The sequence below is a fragment of the Triturus cristatus genome, chromosome 7 (genome assembly GCF_964204655.1).
Source record: "Triturus cristatus chromosome 7, aTriCri1.1, whole genome shotgun sequence".
Lineage (NCBI taxonomy): Eukaryota > Metazoa > Chordata > Amphibia > Caudata > Salamandridae > Triturus > Triturus cristatus.
Window position 1 is genome coordinate 1,030,449,025 of NC_140590.1, and position 16,342 is coordinate 1,030,465,366.

Sequence of the window (16,342 nt, forward strand, 5' to 3'; positions counted from 1 at the left end):
CTAATTGTATTCAAATAGGATTTGAAGAGTAGTAGATGGTAATATGTCTGACGAAGTTTGGAGCATCTAATGTCTCCGCTGTCTCCTTGAACACTGGCAATGCTTGACAAATACAAGGACTAATTAGCCAGTCCATATAATGATAGAACTGCTGTAGGGATACAGGATATCCGTGATCCAAGTCCGATAGTAATTAACGTTTCTGTAGTGACTACTTTTTAGAGACGAACGAGTGAAGCATTCGAGTCCGAACGAGTGAAGCATCCGAATCCGCCGCGCCTCTTAATACAAACACACCCTTGGAAAATAGCAGTGATGATAACAAAAAGACGTTGATTTGAAACTCCAATAAATGTACAAGAATTTCCACACTAACCTTCTGCACAGATAGACTGCATACTGATGATTTTTAAAAGGTGATATTTATTCATGATGAACAAAGCAAAAATGAAAGACACATCCACAAGAGTCCAAGTCACCATTCCAACTGACCTTCCTCACAAGCTGCACTCCACACATACTTTCAAGCACACAATATTCCAAATCATGTGTTATCAGCATTGAATTTCACATCTATGATACTCACCATAAAACTCCCTAAATGTGACCACAAAGAAATCATCAAACAACAACTTACCCCCACTCATATATATACAAACGAATCGAATGTTATCCCAGAGCAAAATCATCAAACTTCTTTGGAATCTTGTACACAATGGAACTAGGTCTAGGTTCCCTCACAACTTCATCTAACCCACCAGATATGGACCCAACCTCACCAATAGATTTCTCCATACCAGTTGGATATGACCCTCGCCAGGTTCTAGAGGACGGCGCAATTCTAAGACCGAGAGAGGCATGGGGAAGAGAAGTATTCGGGGCAAATTTTAAAGTGTTTTCCCAGGCCACAGCGGGGGAGATGGATGGGTTAGAACTACAGTAAATGCTTCACAATTCTCATGGTGGAATCCCAGACAACGTGAGAAGAGATGCAGCCGTAGGTGCCCAGTACCAATTTTTTTACAGAAGTGCTTTTCCTCATACAGATTTTTAGCTGAAATCTTTTTGTCGGAGATTGTCACTGAAGTTTCAATTCTGCAAAAGTGACAAACGAAGTTATAATTTTACACACACTCCTTTTCTATCATGCATAGCCTGAGGTTGGTCAACTTTTTTAAAGAAAGATTAATGGAGCTATGTAGTATTCAGACAGACCTGTGGCCAATTTTCTTTCTGGGCAAAATAACATGCCTTATGTATACAATTAAATAGGAGTATTTTGAATGCTAACACTTACCAGGCTCTCAGTTCATGAAAGGAACAACCTTCTGTCTCAAGCCACTGGAACTTCATTATTAACTTACAAGACCAGACTGAAATATTCTTGCAGACATGGGCGCCTTTTCTCTCCGATGGATCCAATAGTGGCTGAGGCACCACGGACCCCCACCCCTTTGCCTGTTGTAACTGCCTCTCCCACTCCTTCCCCCGGGACACGCAGACACCTTACATGCACCACTCCTCACCTCTGTTTCGGCCTCTCCCCCCCCACCATAACGTCGACTGCTATCCATCATAGGTCCCTCCTCCATAGCAAGAACCAATATACATTTTAGAATGGAGAAGACCCACACAGAGGAGACCTGCACGCACTCCCCCACGCATGTTAGGATCATAGTGATGGTCATCGCAGAACACCCCCTCCCCCTTCTTTGTGCCTGTCAACCAAGACTCAGCATCACCCCCAATGCCTTACAGCACCTGACCCCATGACCACAGATAGGCTCTGGGTGTCCAAATCACACCGTCCTAGGGGCACATACCTAGTTCTCTCTCCCCCTACATTATACCACACCCACAGACCTAGGGTTCTCTTTATGGTCACTCAGTGATGCCCGATGGCACCCCACGCATAGCACCTTGGACCCACACATGAGGAATGCCCCCCCCACTCCTCCTGCCCTGACCCCACCGTCCCATCATGAAACCGGGAACATCACTTCTCACCTTGCCACTTTCTATGATATTATTATATGCTGTTGTTCCTCCACATTGACAGTTGATTATCACAGACAATGTTGTATTGTTCCGTTCTGCTCAACAATAAACAAATAAAACACAAAAAAGCCGCTGGGACTTCTTTCAGTGATCTCTGTGTGAGGCATCTTTTGACAGTAGCTGTTTCTTGGTTTCTGTGTGTTCTTACCGAAGTGACACTCACTGGCCATCCCTCAATATTCGGCACACAATTTCCAGTCTCACAGAGTCTCATTTACCCCGTTATCTGGCTTGCTCTCATTCTCCCAATCTATCCCTTCTTCTCTCTCACCGCCCTATTTCCTCCTCTTTACTAATCCCGTATCAGCATTTTCAGTAACTCATCGGCTGCATTCATTCGAACAGACTATAACACTTTCTCTCATACTCTTTGAATCCCCAAGCCTCTATGATCTCCACCCCACCTGACCAAACTCTTCTATCTCTACTCTTTGAGAGTTTCTAATAGCAGCAAAAAATGTCCTGGGTAACGTCTCCTGCCAGGGGACGTTACCCAGGACGTTTTTTGCTGCTGCTCGTCACGGCACAGGAGCTGCCTCATTTTCTAACTGTCCCTGGATACAGGAGGGTACAGTTTTTCTCTCAGCACCAAGATAATCGACTATTCATAAATACCTTACTACCCTGGGAAGTTTATTTGCACTTTTCAAGGCACAGGAGCCATTTCAACTTCCAACTGTCCCTGGATCCAGGAGGATACAGTTGTCCTTTTAGAATCAACACAGTCTACCCATCTTCCAGAATCTTCATATGATCACCCATTACCCTTAGAAGCCCATACTCATTTCCATAGCCCTGATGAAGTCCACACCAGTTGGACGAAACGCGTCGGCTATTTGGCTGTTGTTTTATTGAATAAGAAGAATAAAAGAAAACTTGCATAATATCTACAGAGGATGGAAGGAATTATTTCTTTTTGGTTCCGGTGGTGGACTCCACATTTGTGTTAAGTTTGAAACAAAACTACATGTTTCAGAATGAAATGTGCTGCAGAATACAAATACAGGCATTGTTGATGGTTTGACACAAGTGGGGCCCCTTTGCAGCTGGGCTTAGACAGACTCCAGAAATTAGCAGCGCTACCCCGTTCTAAAAACAAAACCCATTCCTTTAACAAGTGAAAGGTAGAGGAACAAAAAACAAATTCCTTTAGCGTTCACCGATGAATGAAATGATGTATTCGATGGGCCATATCCACGCACTTCTTCAAGCTGGCTTAGACACCCTGGTTTTCTTCCAAGAAACAACGGGGGGAGTTAGAACGTTGCCCCAAGCACGGTCTCTGGGAAGGGGCAGTTATGTTTTTTTTAAACTGTTTCTCAACACAGCGCTTGGGTTCACGTGCACCAACTTCTTTCAAGCTAAGTGAAGATCGGTGTGCCCTGTGCATTGTGATGTCAGAGGTCACTTGTAATAGCTTATTACAAGCGACTGGGTTCGTCTTTTCCTTATAATTAGCACGTTCTGTCATCAGAATGTGCCAATTATAAGAAAATAAAAAAGCAATGCATTGTAGGGAGATTACGGGATATAATATAATATAAAATAATATAATATAATATATCATCTGATATTACATAATGTAATATATTATAATATAATATTATAATATATTACTACATAATATAATTTAATACAATACAATACAATACAATATAATATACTACAATATATTATAATATAATACAATATAATACAATACAATATAATATAATATATAAAATACAACCATTGCTTCATGAGGCTATGAAAGAGCCTTTTTATGTAGCTCTGTAACCAATATATTTCCAGTATTTTTCGTCAACGCTTATAGTATAGCCAAAGTTCTCAGGCCATTTGATAGTTTTCTTCAAGGTGCTGGCCCAATATCTGAATGTGGCTTTTTGGGGTGTTGGGAGGCTAAGGGGCGTGGCAGGAGAAGGTTCACTAATTTGCAAGGGCAAATAAGTCCCCAACCTCCCAAAGAGCCAACCATCACAAAATGAGAATTAAGCTGAATGACTGGACCTTGTTCAGACCTAATCAGTTTCATTGCACACATGCCTCATTCCTGTTCATAATATTCGCCTCATTCAGACGGAAGAACTGCACTGCCAATGTGAATGGCACACCCATATCTGTCTTGAGCTCATGTGTACAGCAGGTGTCTTTGAAGACATGGGTGAGGACAGAGAGCATTGACAAAGCTGCCACGTTCATGAGTGCTTGAGACTATGAAGCTTTAGATGGTGCTTTCTGTCTGTGTCTCAGCATTGCCTCCAGGTCCCTTGAGCCACCCTTGAGGGACTGAGCTGAACAGACTGTCAGGGTCGGCCAGTGTTAGAAGGAGCAGAGATCTGGTGGCTGTGCTGGGATTGTCTGCCATCTGAATGGAAAGAACAGGCACCTGTTGGAAGCCCAACTATTGTATCCTCATGTCTTTTCTTCTCTCTGAACATACTGCTTCTCCACTACTCCTGTTTCAGACCGGCTCAGGGGGGGGGGGGGCTGCAGGTTATCCAGTGCCGCTGCAGAAGAGGCCTCAAACCAGACCCTCACTGGCCGGTGCAGCTGTGCTGAGCATCATGAGGAAGAGCAGGGGAGCATCATGAGTGTACCTGAAAGCTAGTCTAGATAGATGGGGCGGGGGAGCAAAATAGGATCTGTGGGTGTGCATGTATGAGAATGTATATGTATGAGTTTGAAACCTTGCAGATGAAACAATACTTGGCATATGATGGTGAAGAATTAGCCTAGGCACATACATCTGTTCCTGGCACATGATGGCGTCTGTATAGATAAATCAGGTAATGTCTGGGTAATGAAGGCTGTGAATGGGCATGTGAAGCAGAACCTTGGCATATGACGCTGATCTTGTCAAGTTGGTGGTGTGCATGGGCATATTATGCAGCACAGGATCATATGAAGCAGTCCATGGGCATATATGGCTGCACACGGCGAAGGAGGCTGCGTACTGGTGATCATCATCCTGCAATCTGATGACAGCACCTGAGTAGATGAGGATGCTGAGCGGCATGTGAGACAGTCCAAACCTGTCTGAACCCGGGCATATGAGGCTGGTCCTGTAATATGGGCATCTGCAGCAGTATATGGACCGGTGGTCCTTTAAATCAGAACCTTAGCATTCAAAATAGTTCTTTACATAGTACGGTGAAAATGGTCATATGAGCTAGTTTGCGGGCATTTAAGACTGAATGTGGGTAACTGAAATATCTCATACGGTATGATTAAGCCACTTGGGCTAGGAGGCTGCCCCTGGGGCTGTGAGGTTGACCTTGGAAATATGAAGCTGTACCTGGCATATGGTGGCCATACGTGGGGAAAAGAAACAGTAGATGGACATATAGTGGTAGATCCTCTAAATGTAATAGATAAACCTGGCATTTAAGGCTGTTGATGGCCATCTAAGGCATAATCAGTCTTGCATGAACATGCTCTTTTTTTAGGTTGCAGGTAAAATACTAGCCCTTTGGCAAAAGAGTTGTCCATGCTATATCTTGGTGTTATGTTCAGCAATTACAACTCAAACTTCCTCTATCGAATTCTTTTCATGGCACTCTTGTTTGAAGGCACAGTTTTACTCCGGCAATGCAGTCTGTTGTTTCTAACCTTACCTATGTTTTCAGCAGAAGATGGTGCTTCACTGTGAGATTTTATTTCTAGGACAGCTATGGGCAATATACACGCAGAAGGTTGCTCAACTATTACTAAACATCTTAACAAAACAGACCTATTGGCTTTGCAAGTGATTGTTTCCTATATCATCTTATCAGTGGAGGATTATCTGTCAGCCGAAACTGAGATCTCTGTAAGTATAGCACCAGTAAACCATGGACAGGTGTGATTGATCCCTACCCTACTGCTTGATGGTGTTTTTTTCAGATGAGGTGATAAGGTTGGCAGAACTGTGGTTGATGTTATTTATAGTGCTGCCAATTAGCCTTTCAGCTGAACCTGTTATTGCTGTGAATTGTGAAACAATTTAAGTGTTCACAACAGTCTGTGTAAGGACGGGAAAATTGGCCATACATGGGTAAGCAGCGGTGTGATCAAAACATCCTCAAAAGCACAAGAGCATGGAAAATACCCCCATCTATATCCGCCAGCAGCAAACACGGGCATGCACAAACAAGTCCATACACATTCTCTACTCCTCCACCCATATCCTACCACTTAAAACGCTTGGGGATAGATGTACAAAGCAGTTTACCGGTCGCAAACAGCCCCTTGAGCCATTTTGTGATTCGGTATTTGGAAGGGGCTTGTTTAGGGCGTCCCTTCCTAATACCAAATAGCACTGGTACGTATGAATGTTTTGCAAATGGAATGCGGTCACAAAACATTCATAATTTACCTACCCCGTAGAGGAGGCAGTAACCCATTCGCAAACTGGAAGGGGTCCCCAAAGGACCCCTTCCTCTTTGTGAATGTGGGTGAAAACATTTTTGAAGTGCAGGCAATGGACTACTGCCTAATCTTACAAAATGAAAAGAAAGCTTTTCATTTTTATGTTTGTAATGCAGCCAATTTTCCTTTGAGGAAAACAGGATGCATTACTAAAAAAAGATATTGCTTTATTTAAAGAGCAATCACAGACATGGTGGACTGCTGACCCCAGCAACCCACCATCCTTGTGATTGAAGCCATTCTCAATGGGTCGTAAATTGCGACCTACCTCATAAGTATTGATGTGGCAGTTCCATTTGTGACCCATTGGGAATAAGACACTGTTGTACATAGTTGGTTGTGATTTCCTAATTGCGAATTGCAAAAATTTGCAATTAGGAAATCGTAAACTGACTTTTTTGTACATCTGGCCCTTGGCCGATTGGGCTGTAACATGTTACTGAGTGGCAATTTGGAATCACAACTAGATACCGATTCGGTATTAGGAAGAGGCATGTTCAGGACGTCCCTTACTAATAACGAATCGCAGCGTTATGTAAGAAAGTTTGAAACCGAAATGCGGTCGCAAAACATTCGCATTTTACTACCTACTTCATGTAGGTGGTAGCCCACTCACAAATGGGAAGGGGTCCCCAAGAATCCCCTTCCCCTTTGTGAATGGTGGCAAAACGTTTTGTCAGAGCACGCAGTGGTCCCACGGAACACTGCCTACTCTTAAAAAATGAAAAGAATACTTTTTATTTTCCATTTTTAAAACGAGTTCTGTTTCCCTTTAAAGAAAACAAACGGACTGCATTTTTTAAAAAAAAGACTACTTTATTTAAAAGCAGCCAAAGACATGGTGGTCTGCTGACCCTGGCAGGCCACCATCCCTGAGATTTTTGAGTTTCCTAATGTGTTGCATGAGGTAGGTCGATTTGCTACTCATTAGGAAACGCTAAATGAAACTCAGAGTTTCATACATTCGAATAGCGATTTCCTGATTGCGTTTCGCAGTGAATCATAATTAGGTAATCCCTATATCTAATAATGATACATAGGGCCCAGGGACCTCATTGCGAATGGAGCATAATATTCACTGGAATTATCGTTACCAAGAGTCGCAAAAATTCTGGGAGGTAGGAAATCATGGAGATTGCATATTTTGGGGGATTTATATAAGGGAATTCGATTTACAATACCTACTCTCAAATGTTTTGTCCCTGGTATTTCACCTGGAGACGTCAATTGTTTGCAGCAGCTCAAATCCCCGGGTGAAACACAAGGAGCTGCCAGTATTTCCGCAAAATGTCAAATTCTTTTTTTTATGATCAACTTCCACGCTCCCCAGTTACATGTTCTTTCTTTTTCTTCCTTAGCTCTACCCCCTCACTTCCACCCTTCTCCATCGTGGCTCGCCTCTTCCACGTTTCCAGCCTCCTCCCTCCCATTTCAAAACGTCTCGCACCAACCTCCACCGACACCTGTCTGCGCGCGACCCAACCCCCACTCTAATTTCTCTAGCGCGCCCCCGCATATTCCCTTTATTCTCACATCATCACATCAGGAAAATTGATAGAGCTTGCCTGGCGTATTCCTTTTTCTGTCTCCGCCGCTCCAAATGTATTATTAAACAGGCAGGTCACGGAGCTCAAACACAAATACCTGATGTTTTGTTTCCTTGCACAGATCAGCATTTGATTTCGCTGTAATCTGAATTAATGTTTTCCGTCAAGCCCTCGTCTCTGCTAATGCGCAAACACGGTCGCTGGCTTCCCTAATGCCGCTTTCGTGACGATCTGTCAGGATCTCGCTGTGGAGAGGTCTAAATGCCCAATGGGGCCTTATTGAATGACGTACGAGGCAGGATGGGCGATTTAATTCACCTGTAACATTCAAGCAGCAAGAAGAAAGCAGGTGTTTATAATAGAAGCTGCCAATAAATGACAGAGGGACATATTTACATGAAAATGGCGCAGCACGGCGACGCAAGCATTTTGCTGCGCCGAGCTGCGTTATTTTCAAAATGTAGGGATGCCTGTATTAACAAGAATATAGCGCATCCCTGTGCTCACCCTTGCGCTGGTGCTAAAAAAGCTGTCTAGCGCCAACGCAGGCACCCTTGCACCATGGTGCAAGGGTGCCTGCATTGCAGGGATGATTGTGTTTGTGCAGGAAGGGACTGCAGAAAAACAATCATTTTTAGAGTTTTGCTTTTTCTATGGGCTACGTTTACTATCTTGTGACGTACGCCAGTGCAGCAAGCCTTCCTGCTGCGCTGCCATGCATCAAAATAAAAGGGCAGGAATGCACTGTATCTACAAGATACAGCCCATTCCTGTCCTTCTCCTCTGCGCCAGAGCAGAAACAGCAGCAGTGCGCCAATGGAGACACCCTTGCGTCATGGTGCGAGGGCGCCTGCATTGCAGGGATACAGGGATGATTATTTATTTGTAGAAAGGGGCACCTTCCTGCACATAAACAATAATTAAAGGCGATTTGCTCCTTCAATGTGTGTGAATGCAGCACACATAGAAAGAACAAAAAACAAGGAGAAATAAAAGTATTTCTACTCATTGCGCCACTCCCACGGATTCTAATTCCCAGGTTTACGACACTTTGTAAATCTGGGAATGTGTCAGGTTCCATAGATGTTGCGTAGCAACACCCACAGAAACACCCATGGAACTCTCCTTTCACGCAGAGCAATGCATTAAATGGGTCCATATTTACAAGGCCATAAAAAGTCCTGCAGTGTGACTTTAAGTGGCCTTGTAAATATGGGCAGGTATACTGCACCACCAGTGCGCTTAAAAAAGTGACGCACCAGTGGTGCAATGGCCTTGTAAATGAGGTCCTATGTGTGCTGCAGAATCCAGCCACATAGAAAGAGCAAAAAAAAGAGAGGAAATAAAAGTATTTCTCCTTGTTGCGCCACATTAACGCCTCCTTTTGAAATGCGTTAGTTTTTTACGCTGCTTCAGATTTATAGATCCTTATAAATCTGGAGCAGTGTCAAAAAGCCATGGGTGTTGCTGGGAACCCCCACAGCAACACTCACAGCATGCCCTTTTTCCACAGAAAAATGTGTCGCAAAGAGCCATGTTTACAAGGCTGGTTTAAGCCACACAAAGTGGCTTAGCGCAGCCTTGTAAATATGGGCTTTCATAGAGCATCACCGGAGTGTAAAAAAGTGACGGTCCAGTGGTGCTAGGGGCTTGTAAATATGTACACACAAAAAGAAGCTACCCTGAATTGATGTCTGATCCTAAGGTGGAGAAAGGCGCACTACACCTTCTCCTGTGTGGTGCTGGGCATATCAGAAAATTTGAAGGACTTGCCTCACACACCACCAGGTGTCATGCTTCATCATCGGCAGTCCTCCCTCTCTAAAACCGCGTTTGATAGAGAGCGGGCCTTCACCTGGAGACAGGGAGGCACTTCTAAAAGTTAAGTGTGGGGGCCCGTGAGAGAAGTGAGTGATTCTAAAAATTAATGCAAACTCCAAAAGTGGTTTGGTACCAGTGGGGAAGAGGCGAGGACGGTTTGTAGGAGTACTACGAGGGACGCACCATGTGGCAAGTGTGACTACAGGGGTCCCTCATTTCCCCCCTTCCCATGCGATACCTCAACCCCTAAACTGGGGTTTCAAGTTCTTTTCAGTAGAGTTTGACAAAGGTCAACCTACCTGTGGACAAATTGCAGTATTTAGAGACTAGATAGGAGTCCTTACATCTTGTCCTGATGAATGCCATGGACCCTCCTGGCCACATGGGCAGAAACATGTTGACGACATTGATGTGGATGGGGTACTAAACTCCCAGGTCCCCATACCCTAGTTTTTAATATTAAGCATACACCTTATTAACCCCTTCAGCGCTGCGCGGATTCCCCCGCGGTGCTGAAGGGTTCTAGCGCGGGCGGGGCCATGACGGAACGGTTCCGTCATGAGCACAGTTCAACCGATGCTCATGACGGAACCGTTCCGTCATGAGCATCGAAGGGGTTAATGAACCACTTTTGGAGTTTGCATTAATTTTTAGAATCACTCACTTCTCTCACAGGCCCCCACACTTTACTTTTAGAAGTGCCTCCCTGTCTCCAGGTGAAGGCCCGCTCTCTATCAAACGCTGGTTTTAGAGAACGAGGACTGCGGATGATGAAGCATGACACCTGGTGGTGTGTGAGGCCAGTCCTTCAAATTTTCTGATATGCCCAGCACCACACAGGAGAAGGTGTAGTGTGCCTTTCTCCACCTTAGAATCAGACACCAATTCAGGGTAGCTTCTTTTGTGTGTACTTGTCATACTTGGAGGCCAGCTCACCCTGAATACCCTGCAGCCTCTTGTTCCCTCCCCTAGCAATCACTTGGGTTTATTGTGTGTATAGCTTGTAAATATGTACCAGAGTCTTCTGAGCATCCGCTTCCAGATATTTGTGTTTGGTTGAAACAACAATGGCGCACGGACAAAATATATTGAAAGAGGAGAACATGGCATATTTTTCAGAGGTAGGGTATAACTACTTGGGAAGAACGGAAGAGGAAGAGCAATCTGGTTTGAGGCTTTGTCGACCATCGTTGGATCAGGAAGCCTTAATTAAATGTATCTTAGGGATGGATGAGGCTGTTTTGAAACCTGGAGCATTCTCAAGGCTGGTATCTCTGATGGGCTGTTGGGTTGAGGCAATGTCAGTCGTATGTAAAGCTTATTACTGAAACAGAAACAAATAGCGCAATGAGACCGGCTCTCCCTGAATGCACATTTTACTCATAAGTAGAGTCTAGCACTTGGCATATGTTCTCTCCCCTGCTTCCTCCCTCCCCTGGCTTTCCTGCGAATGATTCCTATGGGTTGACATAGGCAAGTGGCCTAGCGTTGGGGGGTCCACAGGAGCAGTTTCCCCGGGTGCAAAATTCTTAGGGGGTGAAAAATATTAAAAGAAAATATTGTGCCACCTAACCCACTTCCTGAGCTAATGGTCCACGGTTGGGGGCGCAATACTTTCTTTTAAAATATTGCCCCAGTCATTGGCATCCCACGCTATGCCACTGACATAGGCATTAATTAATGATGAAGAGTGTTTTGTGTGCTCACATATCCTCAAATCTGAGGCCACTCCCTTCCTCCACCACTTTCTTTACACTAAGTAACCGTTTCTGACATTGTGTGAAGATATCGTCCCCCTGCGACCAGCTTTATGTTTCAACACTGGTGACCCTCCTCAGTTCTATCTAGACAATCTTCCTTTTATGGCCAACCTTCAAAATCAGATTCAAGACCCCTGCCTTTGGACTTGCTAAGGGTGTGCGTAGAGCCATGTCGTCCTATTTTTACTCTGTGGGTGTTGTATGACACACTACACAGTAGGTAGCTTACGTGCTTAATATATGAACCTTCAGCTTGTGCATGGCTCTTAAGAGCGTCATGATGAGCCATGAACAACTACCTTTAGCTCCCTTCCAGGCTCCACGCTTCTCCAACATCAACATCAATGGTGCATTTGTACCTTCAATACAGACAGATTCAATGAGCCAAATAATGAACAAGTGGTCTACTACAAAGCTATTTATTTAACAGCAAGAGTTTCTGGCATGGAAAAATGTCACAATCTAAAGAGTATGTGAAATTCTCGCAGTCATTGCCAGTTATCTTACATGCCTACGGCAAAGAATCAATGGATCTTTGCCAAGGACAATTAGATTTCTTAACTACTTAATTCATCAGCATAAGTGCTGGAATCATAGCAACTGCTAAACTAGATGCCAGCTAAAGGTTGGGTACCAGTGCAGTAGCACTGGCCAAGGAACATCTCACCCAGATAAAAATTTATTTTAATTCTCTGAATACATCTTTTCTCCCACTGCCATTTAAGGTCGATATTGAATGATCACCTGATAGATTGAGACGGAAGAGGGACCAAATATTCTTATGGACAAGGTCACACTGCCACAACATTCTGGGCAGGGTGGGCCTTTAAACTTTAGGTAGAATGAGCAGGTATGCTGCACACAAAACAAAAGTGCAGTTAAGGAATACATAATCAAAGGCCTGGTTAACAAGGTAAACTTACCCTTTTGCTTAAGTTTGTGCTTGCTACAATAACTTTACTACACATGGGGCCATATGTAGATAATTTATATTTACCGATTCATAAATACCGAATTTTACCGATTCGGTATTTATGAATCGGTAAATAGAATGTAGGTAACCATTCGGTAATTATTACCGAATCGGTAATATTTGGTATTTATGAACCGATAATTTCCGATTCGGTAATAATTCATCCCTTCCCATTCATTCCTATGGGCCTGGAGGCCCATAGGAATGAATGGGAAGCCATTCACTATTACCGATTCGGTAAATACCGAATCGGTAATAGGGGGAGCATATTCATGCGTGGCAGGGTGTCACATTGACACCCTGTTGCACCCCTCAATCGTGCATGTGTGCACATGTGGCGCACATACATGCCCTAAGGGCATGTATGTCTGCCACATGGCACTTTCCAAAAAGCACAAAATTGCTTTTTCAAAGGTATTCGTCATTTACCATCAACTTGTAGTTGGTGGTAAGTAACGAATCCAGAAACAGAAATGCACTCACTTGAGTGCCCCCTACATAGGATTTCAGTATTCGGTAATTTACCGAATCGGTATTTTACCGATTTCTTAAAATTCCGATTCGGTAAATTACCGAATCCTGAAATCCTGCCACCTACATCTCAATTGGCTAAATACCGGTCGGTAATGGGATATTTACCGAATTTCGGCCGTTACCGACCGGTATTTAGCTACCTACATATGGCCCTTTTTTATTTACAAACTACGAATGCAATTTTACTACTAGTAATTTTACTAGTAGTACAGCTACATTCATAGTTTGCGAATACCAAAATGCAGTAAGGTTAATATAGCAAGTGTAAACTTACACAAAAGTGTAAGCTTAACTTTGTGAATCAGGCCACATTTACCCAAACAAAATGTATGAAAGCATGAGCACATTTCTTAGCTAACAGAGACAAAATACCTGGGTGAAAAGGTTAAGAGAAAGTGGAGAAAACAAGGTTTTCATAAGAAAATGTGAACAGAGAAGTTAAGAAGGGCTGAAGATAACTGAGTACCAATTGAAAACAGTGCAAATATACATGAAATTCATGATAACATACATTTGTCAGCTGGACCTTGGTAAAATTAAATCCACCCCTAGAGTCCCTTAGGAATGGTGGGTCCAGAATGGTGAGGAAAATTATCTATTAGCTATATTCTTTCTCATTAGTGTGATTATTATTCTGTAAGTGAGACTACATGTGACCAGGTGGTTCACCTGGATGTTCATTGAATCGGTGGCCCCTTTGCAGACAGGTAACTGGTCATTGACTATGGAACAACCCCTTACTCTAGTGAGATGAAACTGCTGGATTAATGGTCAGAAAATCAGTTATCGATCATCTACTTTTGCCCCTCCCCTCACCCTAATTTCACTTGGAATCTCATTTTTGCAAAACCTTTCCCTAGGAAACTGGTTAGAGTGGCTAGTTGCCAGATGCCCATGGGAAACCTGCTACTGCTCTTTCAAAGGCAATAAGTTGATAGTCACTATAATAGAACGTTGAAGAGGGAGCAATACTGTGTCTGGCTTGTCTAATATTTAAAGACATACCATTTGACTGCAGGACGTGGTTCAAACCCCACCCTTTTACCAACAGCAGCAATTTATGATCCTCAGTCTTTGGGATTCAAGGCACCGCAATACTGGCAACAGGATCTGTACAGGATAGAGGCTCCAATAACTAAAGATACTAAGATAATCACAAAAATCCTGCTAGTGAAGCAATACATATGGGAGCTGGTCACAAGTGGATACTGTCATTACAGCCACACTGACTTTACAATTCAAAGCAAAACCACTCAAACTAAAATCCAGGAGTAAGACAAGTCAAGGCTTGCACACTAGTGATTCAACTACAACTATCAAAAACAGTTTCATCTAATATGAAAGACCATAAAACATCCAGATTAAGAGTTGATATAGAGTTGTTACACATGCGGGCAGGGCATGTATCTTTTCTTTCAACTGAATCAGGTAAAACATCTTCTGAAATCGTTAGATGCCCATAATTAAAACACCCAAAATTGTACATGCTCACAAAACCGCTGCATGGATTGTCACCCAAATGGGATATAATGTCTCAAAAGCAGAGGTCGAAGTGGGCAGGACCGGAGGGGAACGACGTGCCCATACTTTTTTGATTTATGAAGAATCGTTCCCCTACTTTTTGTAAAATACAACCGTCACGGGACGGTTAATTCTGATAGTTTAAATGCTTCACCTGCCCTGTCATCCAGTGAGTCTCCTGTGCTGTTAAACCAAAGCCAGGCAGACAGTTAAACAAGCCTTCCTGCCGCGGTGCCTGCTTGCCTGAAAGAAGTGCAAATGTCCGCAACCAGTTAATTTTGCAAATGCAGAGAGTAATATGCAAATGTAAAGGATGTTTGGGAGCCTGTACTAATGAAGAAAGGACAGCTGATGGACAGAATGCTGAATAATGTCAAACATTCACCCCCAGTACTGAGATCTGGGCCTAAATTCATCGTCACCATGCCCCATCCATATGCAAATCAGTCTTGACCCTGCTCCCCATGGGAACAGTATAGCCTGAACTGCAAGGCCAGGTTCTTCCTGGACCTGAAACAAGCATCCAGTGACTTTTTTCTGGGTATCACCCCATATCTGCCAGACCACCTTGACTCCATTGGCATGGCGAGTATGGGACACACATTTGGGCATACCAGGCCCACTTAGTGTGACAGATGCAAAAAAGAATAATCAATGGATGGAATGCTGAACAATGTCAAAAATTCACCTCAGTACTGAGATCTGGGCCTAAATCGTTTGTTTATTTGCTCCTCGTGCCATTCCAGTTGGCCCCAGCCACATCCAAATCAGTCTTGACCCTTCTCCCAATGGGAACAGTCCAGCCCGAACTGCCAGGCTAAGTCCTCCCTGGACCTCATACAAGCATCCTGGGACTGGTTTCAGGGAATCACCCCAATCAGCCAGTCTAGCTTGACTCCAGTGGCATGGCAAGCATTGGACCCACGTCTGGGCAGGCCCGTCCGACTTAGAGAGACAAATGCAAAAGAACAATTGATAGACGGAATGCTGAGCAATGTCAAACATTCACCCCCAGTACGGAGATCAGGGCCTAAATCCATAGTTTTTGCTCACCATGCCATTCCAGTTTGGGCCCAGTCAAATGCAAATTAGTCTTGACCCTACTCTCCATGGGAACAGTCCTGCCTGAACTGCCATGCCAGGTCCTCCCATGACTAGAAACAAGCATAATTGGACCAGTTTCGATGGTATCATCCCTCATCAGCCAGGTTAGCTTTACTCCAGTGGCATGGTGAGCATGGGACCCACGTCTGGCCTATCAAGTTTAAAATAATGACTTACATAGTATCACTGAAAATACACAAGTCACTATGCTCCACTGTACAAAACAAGATTTAATTCTGTGGCTCTCTGGTTACACACAGACCTCTGCTGTGCATTAGATGTTTCGTAATGTACCATAGTGCATTTCCCTCTGAGAAACATCTTTTATTATTTACTTTTCATTTAAGCTGCGCGTTTGCTTTATATATAGCTAATTGACACAAACATTTTAGCCACACCATTGATCTTGCTCCCACGCCCACTGACCCTGCCCCCATTGCATGCAGCATCACAGTTCCCATACCCTTTTAATGCACTTTGACCGCTGCTCAAAAGCAAGATTTCTTCTGGAGAGTGGGATAGCATCAATGCTTTACCTGGTCCTGTATACATGAAACCACACCCCTGTGTCTTTGTATGTGTCTATGTATTACTGACCAGGAGTCTCTGTGTATGCC